General features: G+C 43.9%; 1 protein-coding gene across 2 annotated transcripts in view; it reads left to right on the top strand.

Annotated features, from left to right (window-relative positions):
- The window catches only part of ADAMTS12 (ADAM metallopeptidase with thrombospondin type 1 motif 12), a 560,388-nt gene that overhangs the window by 137,217 nt on the left and 409,057 nt on the right, over positions 1-14,114 (top strand). The window lies entirely within an intron of this gene.

Here is a 14,114-nt window from a genome sequence, read left to right as displayed (position 1 = left end):
TCCCATAGAGGCATGGAGGGTTGCTCAGGATCTCTCACATCCAGCAACAAGCAACCCTAATGGTAGACAATACCACCAAAAATACAGAAATAAGAACAAAGATACTAACTCACCACCAAATTAAGGTATAGGGATCACAATAATACACCTCATGTAAATAAATAATGGGGAAAAAAAACAACATTACAGTTTGTTTTGCCCTCAAAGTTCCGACGCGTTTCCCCCCATAGTATTGGGGTTTCTCAAGGAACACTTTGGGTAAAGAAAAGTCCTTTAAATGAGGACTGATGTCAGGGAGCAGAGCTGGTTATGGATGCAGCTGTAGCACACCCCCATCAATGGACATCCAAATATATCTTGTGCTGAACAATTAAACTTCATCCATAACGTGGAGGTACAGACTCTTTTAAAAACAGATGAAAAATACAACACTGCTTTATCTTTGCCATAAGGCTACTAGTTTATAGCACGAAACATATTCAAACATGAAAGGGATTTTTTTCAATAATAAGAAGCCACTGGAGGAAAAACAACATTTTAAGTACTAAGCAATTATGAGAGTATATATAGAAGTTGCAGGGTGGCAGTGTGGTGTCCCGGTACCGTATTGCATACCATACCTTGTATGGTGGTCCCCAAAGTCAGAGTTACTACGCTCAGGTAGGGTCCCCCAGGTGGGACAGCCCCTAGTCACCTCTCCTCTATTCTAATTCTGTGATTTTTATATGTACATAAATAATAATGTGTATATTCAATATAATGCATAGTATACTTACCTTGTTAACGTCACAGGACCTTCGGTCATGTGACTATGTTAATTCCTCTATGGTATATTAGAGGACCTTTGGAGGTCCTTGAGTCACATGCTACCCACAATGCTATGTAAAGGTGATTGACAGAAGCATTGGACCAATTAGCTCTAGTCCAGCCCCTGCCCATATAAGGGAGCTGTTGCCAATGATCGCTCTCTTGGGTTGCTGCTATCGTGGATGCCGGACTAGCAGGACAGATCTGCGCAACTTTCAAAGACACGCAAGGCCAGAAAACCTACCGGCCTTAGCCTAAACTAAACCGTGAGTTCTAAACTAATCCCCCGCTAAAGCTAGTGTGACTACTGGACCACAACTAAATCCCCTAAATCCAGTGGAACAGCGCATGTCAGTCTAAGGACTCTAAATTGCTTTGTCAATCTCCAAGAGAATTTGCATGTATAGAGACTGTTCCGATTATGAAGCTTGCATAAACTGTTTTCAGCAAACTCTCCGGTTGTGGAAATTCAATTATTCTATACCTCCCTATCGCTCTTGGGAAGGGTGGCGGTAGGACAAGCATTACAGAGGAGCCCACACCATGGCATCACGAATAGAAAGGGTTAACCAGACACCCTTTAGTCACCGCACAGCTACACCCCATATACCCTACTCCCCCAGGCTATCACAGCAGCTCGTGCCTTCATCTTTCCTTGATCTTGATAGATATTTCACGATCGCTATGTCATGTCCAGGTCATATCTACTGTCTATCTTTGTTTATCACCCATTGTACGCGTGTTTGTTCAACAATGATATTGATCTTCTCTATACTGAGCTAATATCTTCTGTAGGGTCTGCAATTTAAACAAACAAATGTACCCCTTTTAGTTTTATCTGTTTTTTAAAGGAGCCATTCCCATTTAATGTCTAATTGTTCTTCTATGCTTGCAGACCTTAATATATGTAATAATGCATAAGATTGAGCGAGCGGCACTCACCAATTCAGTGGCAACTCGGTATTCACATTTGATGTTGCAGGGAGGCTGGCAAGGACTTGCAGGGGCGCTCAGAGCGCCCCTGCAAGTCCTTGCCAGCCTCCCTGCGACATCAAATGTGATTACCGAGTTGCCCCGGAATTGGTGAGTGCCGCTCGCTCAATCTTATGCATTGTTAAATTGTTTGTGGTCTTTTTATTGGAGTGGAGCACCTCCAGTGTGATTTATGGTGTAAGTAGCTATGGCAACTGTGTTAGCTGATTAGGATTGATCCAGTGCCCACAGCACTAGCTAACCCCGTGCTCTCAGCCTGCTCTTATATATTATAGACCTTGATATATATTTGTGCTGCCATGCCAGTTATGGGATATCCCTTTACCTGTTCTATCTTCAGGCAGCATGGCAGCACACGCCTGCGAACCATCCGATCTATTTGGCCTCCTTGCAGTGTTTCGTGGCACCTATACTCAGGTAGAAGATATCACTAGGATGCATTTATGATGGATAGAGATCTAACCTGTAGGACCTCAAATGATCTTGAGAATAAGGATGCTCATTCAGCATCGCAGTCTCTTTACATATAGTCCCCGTACAGCAGCACTCGCCGGCCCACTCTGCAGTTGAACTTTAGCATAGTCCCTCAATATTTGATCGATGGAGGTGCACCTCGCAGCAGGCCCCCATTGTGGGTACAGTGCACAGTGTTTACCAGACACACTGCATACATGTGGTAGTGGCTGCACCTGAAATTGCAGCTTAGACTTATTTACTTGAACTTGGACTGCAGTACCAGGCATAGCCACTAGAAATCAATCGGCGCTGTTGGTGGTGAACAGTGAACATTGCGCAAGAAGTAGGACCCCAGCCAGTCTGATATTGGCGGCCCATTAGCTCATTTCTTTATGGCTGTGCGCCAATGCTGATGTTGTCCTAATGTATATAGTCATGATGGGCTGAGTTGGGATAAAGTGATTATCCACCTTTGAACACCATATAGTTTTTTCGGAGCAGGCGTTTATGTGTGACACTTCTGATAACATATAGATGTCTTTCCAATAGAAAAAAATTAAGCATTCTGTCCAGCGGCATAGTCTACTTCTACAGGAGCAGGGGCACTTGTCTTTGACAGGTGTTCCCGCTCCTGTATGGCTTTTGTATGATCAATCACAGGGCAATCACCATTCTCAAACAAATCTGACTCAAAATGAATGTCTGGAAAATTAGCTAATCTCTACCTAAGGTAACATGCTAAGTCCTGGAGACTGTATACTTTGCTATTACTGTGTAACATACTGTACCTGTATACTATGTGATGTTTTATAAAACAATGCGAGCAGCATCATAACAAAAGGCTTGTGGGGGAAAAAATGATGAGGAAGTGACAGCGATGTCGAAGGCAAATTATCTTCAAAGTTACACAGCGTTGTTCTCCACAACACTGTGACAGTGTGACACATAGATAGCGGCATGAAGAAATGCACCTACCGTCAATTCTGAATTCTGCGCTGTCAAATCTAATATTAGGAAACTAGTCTGAGCTCTCAAATATAAATATACAAAGGGTCTGCATTCCCACAAGAGAAATTTAGGAACGGAGAAGAAAGTTGTCATCTGAAATCTCCGAAACTGTCAACTTCATCCCAATGTGTCTCCACCTTCCCTGCAGAGTTATCACATCTGAATCTAATTTCATACAAGAACAGCAGAATATATATTTATCTTTATTTGCTAAATTGTTGCCCGCTTGGCTGTATACCATATACTGGTGTCACTAGGCTTCCTTAAAGGGGTACTTTGTATGGTGGAAAAAAAATTTTTTAAATCAACTGGTGCCAGAAAGTTATACAGATTTGAAAATTACTTCTATTTAAAAATCTTAATCCTTCCAGTATTTATCAGCTGCTGTATGCTCCAGAGGAAGTTGTGTAGTTCTTTCCAGCCTGACCACAGTGCTCTCTGCTGACACCTCTGTCCGTGTCAGGAACTGTCCAGAGCAGGGGAGGTTTTCTATGGGGATTTTCTCCTGCTCTCATCAGTTCCTGACACGCACAGAGGTGTCAGCAAAGAGCACTGTGGTCAGGCTGGAAAGAACTACACAACTTCCTCTGTAGTATACAGCAGCTTATAAGTACTGGAAGGACTAAGATTTTTTTATAGAAGTAATTTACAAATCTGTATAACTTTCTGGCACCAGTTGGTTTAAAAACATTTGTTTTCAACCGGAGTACCCCTTTAAGGCCCACATCTTATTCTTCTCCTAAAATGGCTAGGATATAGTCTGTGAACCATCTTCAACCTAATCACCCCTTTCACTGTCTACAGGGCTCAGCCACTTTCAGATTGTCCCAACCAGGCCGACCACTGCTATCCAATTATCTGTGCCACAATTAGTGGCCCAACTTCACAGACCTGCAGGGAAACCAAATCCAACATTAGCTATCCACCAGCCCACAAGGTCTAAAGATTCCTATCCACCAGCCCACATGGTCTAAAGATTCCTATCCACCAGCCCACAAGGTCTAAAGATTCCTATCCACCAGCCCACATGGTGTAAAGATTCCTATCCACCAGCAACCTTCAGGTTTTAGCACTTTACTACTCGCATCCTACAGGTTACCAATACCAGCATTTTTTCAGGAAGGAAGTCAGAACCAGTTCAGTTAAGTTTTCTGTGCAGTTAAAGGGGTATTCCAGGATTTTTTTTTATTTGCCTATGCTACAGGGGCTTTAAAGTTAGTGTAGTTCATAATATAGTGGCTGTACCTGTGTGTGACGGTTTTCTCACAATTCTTCTGTGATTTTCACCCCAATATTTATTTTTAACAGCATACAAAATTACTGTTGTCTCAGATTTTTCCCAGGTTGCAATGCGGCCGAGACCTGACTCACTAGTCAGCTGATGACAGGGAGCCTGTCTGCTTCAATGAATGGAGGGATTGCTTGGTGGGAGAGAGATCAATCTGCAACTAATGCAACAGCTGTAGGCACCCTGATTGAAAACCACAAGTCTTTTGAATGGATGCAGCTCATTTATGTTTCCATGGGTGGGGTGGCTGATGTGTGGGAGGGAGGAAAATGGAATTATGGGATTTGTAGGCAAAGAAGAAAATTCAAACAAGAAATACCAGTTCACAAAAAGCTAGCCACAGTGTTATGGTAATCTCACAACATAGCCATTTAGCCCCAAGACAAGCGCATATCCTTCCTAAGGATGTCCATTACTGTCTGCCAGGTACGTACTAAAATCACCTAATGGTGGATAACCCCTTTGAGGGTTGAGTGCAGGAAGGAGAAATTTATCTTGTGAGGAAATGTTGGACAAGGACCTCGCATCTCCAAACTAGGACCCTCAGGTTGTCATATTATGAATATTACAGATCTGCACTCCGCAATTGGGAATTACAGTGCTGAAAAATGCTAGCGTTAGCTTTTTGCCTGTGAAACTTACAGATATTTGTAACTAAAGGAAACAGCCAAGCTGGGCTGGCCTAGTAGAGTAGCAGAGGATACTACAAGAGGGCCCATGCTCTCACTCATTATTGTTCCCCAAAGTTCCAGGAGAAGGCATCACTATTTGGGAGGGACTTTATAGCAATTACTTGCCAATAAGGTCTATTACTAATACAAGGACTGTACAATAGTGTTGAGCGGCATAGGCCATATTCGAATTTGCGATATTTCATCAATATATGGACAAATATTCGTCATTTATTCGCTAAATTTGCATATTTGTAATATTCACGTTTTTTTTGCATATGCAAAAATTTGCATATGTGAAAATTTATGAACTTTATAGCAAGTATACCAGTGAATACGATAGAAGCAGCAGAAGGGAGGGATCAATATTTGCAAATATTCGCATATCCGAATATTCGCATATGCGAATCTTCTCCCGGCGGTCTCACACAGTAGTATTAGAGTCTTATTTAGACCACACAAGCTGGAAGCAGAGAGGGATAATCACTGTGATGTGTACTGTGAAAAAAAAAGCGAATATTCGTAATTTTGAACATATAGTGCTATATTCTCGAATACTGCGAATATGCGATATTTGCAAATAAAATTTGAATTGCGAATACTCGCGAGCAGCACTACTATACAAGTTCTAAATACCTGGAGGGTGGGCCCGCAGTCATTTCCTCATATGGTCTTATAGAATAAGAGTCTGACAATAGCATTAGGCCTGGTTAGCCACATCCATAAAAACTCATGCATCTACGTGCAGCCATGCTTTTAAGCCTTTCTTTAAATTAAAAATTACATATATAAACACAGAAAAGAACTCTGCCTGGGAAAGGCTGAACTTGGTGGACATCTGCCCTTAAAGGGGTACTCCAGTGGAAATTAATTTTTTTTTAAATCGACTGGTGCCAGAAAGTTAAACAGATTTGTAAATTAGGAAAAAAAAATGTGTGCAGCTCACAAATCTAATTGGTTATATGCCGAAACTCCAACGGCCGGAAATAAATAATCTAAAGAGAAAATATATAACCAATCCTTCTAGGATTTTACCCCGAAGGGTACACAATGAATGCAAATATAGTATAGAGAAATTTCAAATGATATAGATTTTATTAAACATGTATAAAAAAATTAATAAAATTGTATAAAATTAATCTAATCCTGGCACAGATATATAAAGGTGAACAATCCACTGGGCCCTAGTGGTATTGATCACCAAAAATGGGAAGACTTGATTCTAACAGTCATATATGATAGAAAAAATTAGTAAAAGAATATATGTAAAAAAATATAAAAAAATTATTGAAAAATATATACCGGTCTGAAAAAAGGATATTGAGTCCTTCTCTGGTGCAGCTGATAAAATATCTTAGTGATGAATAGATGGACCAGTAGTGTATCACTAAGATATTTTATCCCCATAGACTTGTATTGCTTGTCTTGCAGACACAGGACAAAGCTAAGCTGTTTTTCAGAAATTATTTTAACAACAGTAGGTGAAGGTAGAGTAAAATTTTGGTAACAAAGAGAAAGAAGCATTTTTCTCCAATAAGATATATTACAAAGTTTCTTATATTCGCTTGTACTATTGATCTGTGCAGTCTATTTTAATCAATCGTACATCCCGGCCTCACATCCATTCTACAGATTTCATAACATTTTTACTTTAAAGGGGTTTCTTTTTTTTTATCAACTGGTGCCAGAAACTTAAACAGATTTATAAATTACTTCTATTAAAAATTCTTAATCCTTCCTGTAATTATTAGCGGCTGTATACTACAGAGGAAATACTTTTCTTTTTGGATTTTCTGTCATGACCACAGTGCTTTCTGCTGACACCTCTATCCATTTTAGGAACTGTCCAGAGCAGCATATGTTTGCTATGGGGATTTTCTCCTACTCTGTACAGTTCCTGACATGGACAGAGGTGTCAGCAGAGAGCACTGTGGTTGTGACACAAAAGAAATCCATAAAGAGAAGAATTTCCTCTGTAGTAAACAGCCGCTAATAAGTACTGGAAGGATTAGGATTTTTGTAATAGAAGTCATTTACAAATCTGTTTAACTTTCTTCTGGCACCAGTTGATTTAAAAAAAAAAAAGTTTTCCACTGGAGTACCCCTTTAAAGGAGATCTGCAACCATAGAAACTTAGGGGACAAGTGTAGGATCGCAGGAAGAGGGGGAGGGGGGGGTCCGAACCCTGGGACCCCCCCCCCCCCCCACAATCTCCTGTATGGTGCCCTGGCTCTGCCGCGGCTCTCCCGTGCAGTAGGCGTGTCAGCCGCAGCATGAGACCGTGACCAACACGCCCCTTCCATGTATCTGTATGAGAGAGGCGGAGATGCAGTGTTTGTGCATCCCCGCCTCTCCCATCGAGCTGTATGGCACCCTGCGGCACCCGGCGTTCGTTTAGAGCATTGTGTTCAGCGCCGGAGGCTCGTGACATCATGGCCACGCCCCCTCAATGCGAGTCTATGGGAGGGGGTGTCTTGTGATGTCACGGCCACGCCCCTCAATGCAAGTCTATGGGAGGGGGCGTCCCGCCCCTCCCATAGACTTGCATTGAGGGGCGTGGCCTTGACATCATAAGGGGCATGGCCAACCCCCGCAGCGCAAAAACAGCGTTCGGAACATTGAGTTCCGAACGCTGGCCAGTGGAGTACCCCTTTAAGTCAAATATTAAAATGCTTTAAAGATAAATTAAAAGAGCAGGATGTTTTATCAGGATTCAGAACATGGTGTGAACCTCGCCTAACTCTGCTCAGAAGTTTGTTTTCCGGTGTCACTCTGCGTTCCGCCTCTGTATTCCCCAGAAGTGCCACCAGCTGAAATCTCATCTCAGTGTGTTTGTTATGATATAATTAAAATTCCATCAATTAGCGTCCGACTGATGAATATTCCAGCCTGTGCGTCTGAGCAATACTCTGCAGAGCTGCTGGCATCTCCTTTTATCCTGCAATGTAATTTCACTTTTATGTGATATTTTCTCCATTCTATTTAGGAGACTATTTCACTGGTATTAAATGAATAATTCAGATAGTTAATGCAGAGTTAATTAATAAATTCACCTTTTTACACTTGGGTGTTGCTTTTTATAATAAACCCCAAATCTATACTTTATGGGCTAAAATATATGGTCCCAGCTCTTAAAGGGGTTCTCCGATGGACAACAAACATTTTAAATCAATTGATGCCAGAAAGTTATACAGATTTGTAAATTTCTTCTATTTAAAAAATTGAATCCTTCCAGTACTTATCAGCTGCTGTACAAATGGCACCTAAGAGCCTGGATGACAGCGCTAGAGAACCTTACAGCATTAAAGGGGTATTCCAGGCCAAAACTTTTTTTTATATATCAACTGGCTCTGGAAAGTTAAACAGATTTGTAAATTACTTCTATTAAAAATCTTAATCCTTCCAATAGTTATTAGCTTCTGAAGTTGAGTTGTATTTTTTCTGTCTAACTGCTTTCTGATGACTCACGTCCCGGGAGCTGTGCAGTTCCTATGGGGATATTCTCCCATCATGCACAGCTCCCGGGACGTGACATCATCATTGAGCAGTTAGACAGAAAATTTCAGAAGCTAATAACTATTGGAAGGATTAAGATTTTTTAATAGAAGTAATTTACAAATCTGTTTCACTCTCCGAAGCCAGTTGATGTATATAAAAAAGGTTTTGCCTGGAATACCCCTTTAATTCACTGCTGCTCAGTTCAATGGTATCTTAAAGGAAATGTCTCACCAGAAAATGCTCTTTAAATCAGCTTTTTATGTTTCCTATATATATATATTTTTATTTTTATTTTTTTTATTAATTATTGGTAATTGTTTTTTCTAATTATCCATATTTTGTAATGATCTTTAAATCTTGCAGTTTCCATTTTGGCCACTAGGCCTAAAACTAAGACTTCCTGTTCTGTAAGGTACAGTTAATTTCCCACTAATGCCTTCCTTCACATCACAACATCACAGAAAGGATCAATGGTATATAGATAACACTGGAGCCACCACCATTCACAGCAGAGATCAGCATTCCCCCCCACTCCCTGTAGAATGACCTCTGAAAAGGTCACAGAGAATGCTCAATAGCGTCTTCAATTGAATGGGACAGCTCATGTCTATTGTTGTCTAGGGTCCATGGCTCCTGCTGTAAAGCATATGCCTAAGTGCTGTTAAAAACGGCACAGGGAAGATGGCTGCCCCCATAATAATGAAAAAAATAATAATGAAACATAAAAATTACAACCAGAAAATAGAAACAGGTGAAAAAAAAAAAAGAATGTTTCAATATCCATCTTAATCAGGAAAATAATCTAGGTGGCACACAAGTGGGTAATCCGGAGCAAAAAAAAATTTTTCAGATCCACTAATGCTAAAAAGTTAAACATATTTGTAAATTACTTTTATTTTAAAATCTTAATCCTTCCAGTACTTATATGTTCCAGAAGAATCTGTGTAGTTCTTTTTTAATCTGATCCCATTGCTCCCTGCCGCCACCCCTGTCCACGTTAGCAACTGTCCAGAGCAGGAGAGATTTTCTATGGGGATTTGCTCCTGCTCTGGACAGTTCCTGACATGGACAGAGGTGTCATCAGAGAGCACCGTGGTCAGACTGGAAAGAACTACACATCTTTCTCTGCAGCTTATAAGTACTGGAAGGCTTAAGATTTTTAAATAGTAATAATTAATTTACATAATCTGTAAAATTTTCAGGCCTCAGATGATTTTAAAACGTTTTTGCCCCTTTGGAGTACCCCTTTAAAGCACAGCTCAACTTAAAGGGGTACCCCGGTGCTTAGACATCTTATGAGATCTTATAAGATGCCTGAGCGCGAGAGTCCCGCCGCTGGGGACCCCCGGGATCTTGCACGCGGCACCCCGTTTGTAATCAGTCCCCGGAGCGTGTTCGCTCCGGGTCTGATTACCGGCGACCACACGGCCGGCGGATTGTGACGTCACGCCTCCGCCCCCGTGTGACGTCACGCTCCGCCCCTCAATGCAAGCCTACGGGAGGGGGCGTGATAGCTGTCTGATTACAAACGGGGTGATTACAAACAGGGTGCCGCGTGCAAGATCACGGGGGTCCCCAGCGGCGGGACTCCCGCGATCAGGCATCTTATCCCCTATCCTTTGGATAGGGGATAAGATGTCTAAGCACCGGAGTACCCCTTTAAAAACCTCTTGTCCAAAATGTAAAGTAAACAGCAGTAGACTCTGCAGGAGAAGTAGAGCAGGGGATGGTCTTCATGCCAACTGTATGACGCCAACGCCTCAGCCACGCAGGTGCTTCGGAATAAAATTACTGTCATAAAACAACTGTATGAATGGGACCATAAAGCTGTCCAGCTACAGAGGACATACGGGATGAATAAAGTCCACACCTGGTCACTCCTGTCCTCTGTGTACCTTTGCCTCTGATGGATTTCTATCATTTATGGCAGCGCCTGGTACTTTCAGATTCACCACTTGTAAAGTCCCCACAACCTATACATATAAAACTCAATGGTCCTCATTTACTTTTGCAAACCCAACATGTTTTGTCGGGTTGTGCACCAGATTCTGTCCCACTGCGGCAGAAATTCTGTCTGCGCCAGAATTGAAAAAACCCTGACTAACTCTCCATTGGAGATATTTCGATAATACTTGGTCACATGTTACTTATATGTCCACTTAAAATAAATATAGTTCATTTAACCCTTAACTACCCCCATTTGTGAGGGTCAGGGATTTTTGTTTAAAGTCCCATTCAAATCTATGGGAAATGTGTGTTCCCGCATAACTTTCGTACGGCTGGAGAAATTTCATTAATACCTGGTACACATATTACTTATATGTCAAATAAAAATATATGATAGTTAAATTAACCCTTACCTACACCCTTATATTAAAGATGGTTTTTTGTTTTAAGTCCCATGCAAGTATATGGGACTTCCAGTACCTTACTCCAAAAGATCCGCTCTGCATCTCCTGGTGAATGTGTGAATCCGGCTTGCAAGCCACACACCATCTCACAAAGACAAGCCCACAGTTTAAGCCCCACCCCCTTTATTATCTACCCTTTTTGTGCATTGATCTGGCTTACAAATCACGCCCAGTCCCACAAAGCCACGTCCCCTTCTATTTTCAGCTTCTAATATCTTCATCACAAATCAGTCCCACCTGAGGACAGGATATGAGGATGGGACATAAGGACGGGATATGAGGACGGTATATGAGGACAGGATATGAGGATGGGACATAAGGACGGGATATGAGGACAGCATATGAGGATGGGACATAAGGACAGGATATGAGGACAGCATATGAGGACAGGATATGAGGATGGGACATAAGGACAGGATATGAGGACAGCATATGAGGACAGGATATGAGGTTGACATAGGAGTACGGGATATGAGGTCGAGATATGAGGTTGAGATATGAGGATGGCATATGAGGACAGAATATGGGGACAGGATATGAGGATGGGATATGAGGACAGCTAGGGATGTCCCGATACCGATACTAGTATCGGTATCGGGGCCGATACTAGGAATCTGCATGGTATCGGGGACTCATCTAATGTCCTCGATACCAAATCCGATACCTGGTTTAACGCTTCGCTGCCCTGTCCTCTGGTTCACTGCCACAGCCCCGTTCTCATCATTGCCGCAGCGCCATTCTCATCACTGCCGCTGTCCCATTCTCATCACTGCCGCTGTCCCATTCTGCCATCCGCATTATGGCATCTTATGGAGGAGCATGTGATATACACGTCACTCCACTGCGCCCAGCGTAATGCTACAGAGGAAGCAGAATGATGTGTATGTCACATGCTCCTCCATAAGACGCCATAATGCGGACGGCAAAAACGGGGCCGCGGCAGTGATGAGAACGGGACTGCGGAGCGGTGACACCGGACAGTGAGCAACGACAAAGGGGGGCGGCTGTCTACAGGGGGGGGGGGGTCCTGCTGGCTACAAAAGGGGGCTGCTGGCTACAGGGGGGTCCTGCTGGCTACAAAGGGGGCTGCTATCTATCTACAGGGGGTGCTGCTGGCTACAAAGGGGGGGTGGCTGTCTACGGGGGGGGGGGGGTCCTGCTGGCTACAAAGGGGGGCTGCTGTTTACAAAGGGGGCTGCTGTCTACACTTGAGTCCTGCTGGCTACAAAAGGGGGATGCTGTTTACAAAGGGGGACTGCTGTTTTTGTGGGGGCAAGGGGGGGTCATGCTGGCTACAAATGGGTGATGATGTCTACAGCGGGGGGGTCATGCTGGGTACAAAGGGGGGCTGCTGTCTACAAAGGGGGACTGCTGTCTACAGGGGAGGGGTCCTGCTGGCAACAAAGGGGGGCTGCTGTCTATGGGGGTCCTGCTGTCTACAAAGGGGGACTGCTGTCTACAAGGGGGTCCTTCTGGCTGCAAAGGGGGGCTGCTGTCTACGGGGGGGGGAGTCCTGCTGGCTAAAAGGGGGGCTGCTGTCTACAAAGGGGGACTGCTGTCTACAGGGGGGTCCTGCTGGCTACAAAGGGGGGCTGGTGTCTACAGGGGGAGTCCTGCTGTCTACAAAGGGAAGCTGCTGTCTACAAAGGGGGACTGCTATCTACAGGGGGGACTGCTGGCTACAAAGGGGGGCTGCTGTTTACAAAGGGGGACTGCTGTCTACAGGGGGAGTCCTGCTGTCTACAAAGGGAAGCTGCTGTCTACAAAGGGGGACTGCTATCTACAGGGGGTCCTGCTGGCTACAAAGGGGGCTGCTGGCTACAAAGGGGCTGCTGGCTACAAAGGGGGACTGTTGTCTACAGGGGGTGGCCCTGCTGGCTACAAAGGGGAGCTGCTGTCTTCAAAGGGGGACTGCTGTCTACGGGGGGGGGGGGGGGGGAGGTCCTGCTGGCTACAAAGGGGGGCTTCTGTTTACAGATGGGGGGTCTTGCCTACTACAAAGGGGGGTCCTTTTGGCTACAAAGGGGGGGAGCTGCTGGCTACAAGGGGGTCCTGCTGTCTAATGTCTGCAACTATATATCCTACCTACAAGGGGACACTACCTGCTGGCTACAAGGGGGGTCCTGCTGTCTAATGTCTGCAGCTATCTGCGATACTACCTATTATTAAAGACAATCTCACAGCAGAGTCACCTGCACTAACTTCAATTTATAGGTAGATAGTGCAGGTGACCCGGTTTCTACCACTGCTCACCATGTGAACTTCAGCGCAATCGCTCCGGAGACATCGGTCTCGCCACCAATGCAAATTCTCTTTTCTGCCCAATGGAGAAAAGAGAAATCTTGGCTCATACTACAGCAGCCGCCTCCATTGAACACAACAAGGACCCACATATCAGCACGGTAAGCAGAGCCAGAAACCGCGTCACCCTGGTGTCAGATTCCCTTTAAAATATAAGTACTCGTGCTTGGTATCGGTGAGTACTAGAATTAAAGTATCGGTACATGGTCTTAAAAAAATGGTATCGGGACATTCCTAAGGACAGCACATGAGAACGGGATATGAGGACGGGATTTGAGGACAGCATATGAGGACGGGATATGAGGTTGAGATATGAGGACGGGATTTGAAGTTGAGATATGAGGATGGGATATGAGGTTGAGATATTAGGACGGGATAGGAGGATGGGATAGGAGGACGGGATAGAAGGGTGGGATATGAGGACTGGGTATGAGGAACGGATATGGGGATGGGATATGGGGTTGGGATATGGGGTCGGGATATGAGGTCGGGATATGAGGTCGAGATAGGAGGATGGGATAGGAGGTCTGGATTGGAGGTCAGGATATGAGGACGGGATAGGAGGTCGGGATAGGAGGTCAGTATATGAGGACGGAATAGGAGGTCAAGATATGAGGACGGGATAGGAGGTTGGGATATGACAGCAATATATAAGGATGGGATATGAAGTCAAAAGCTTCC

The sequence above is a fragment of the Hyla sarda genome, chromosome 1, assembly GCF_029499605.1.
Source record: "Hyla sarda isolate aHylSar1 chromosome 1, aHylSar1.hap1, whole genome shotgun sequence".
NCBI classification, from domain to species: Eukaryota; Metazoa; Chordata; class Amphibia; order Anura; family Hylidae; genus Hyla; species Hyla sarda.
Note: the sequence above shows the minus strand (reverse complement) of the source record. Positions and strands in the feature narration are given on the sequence as shown.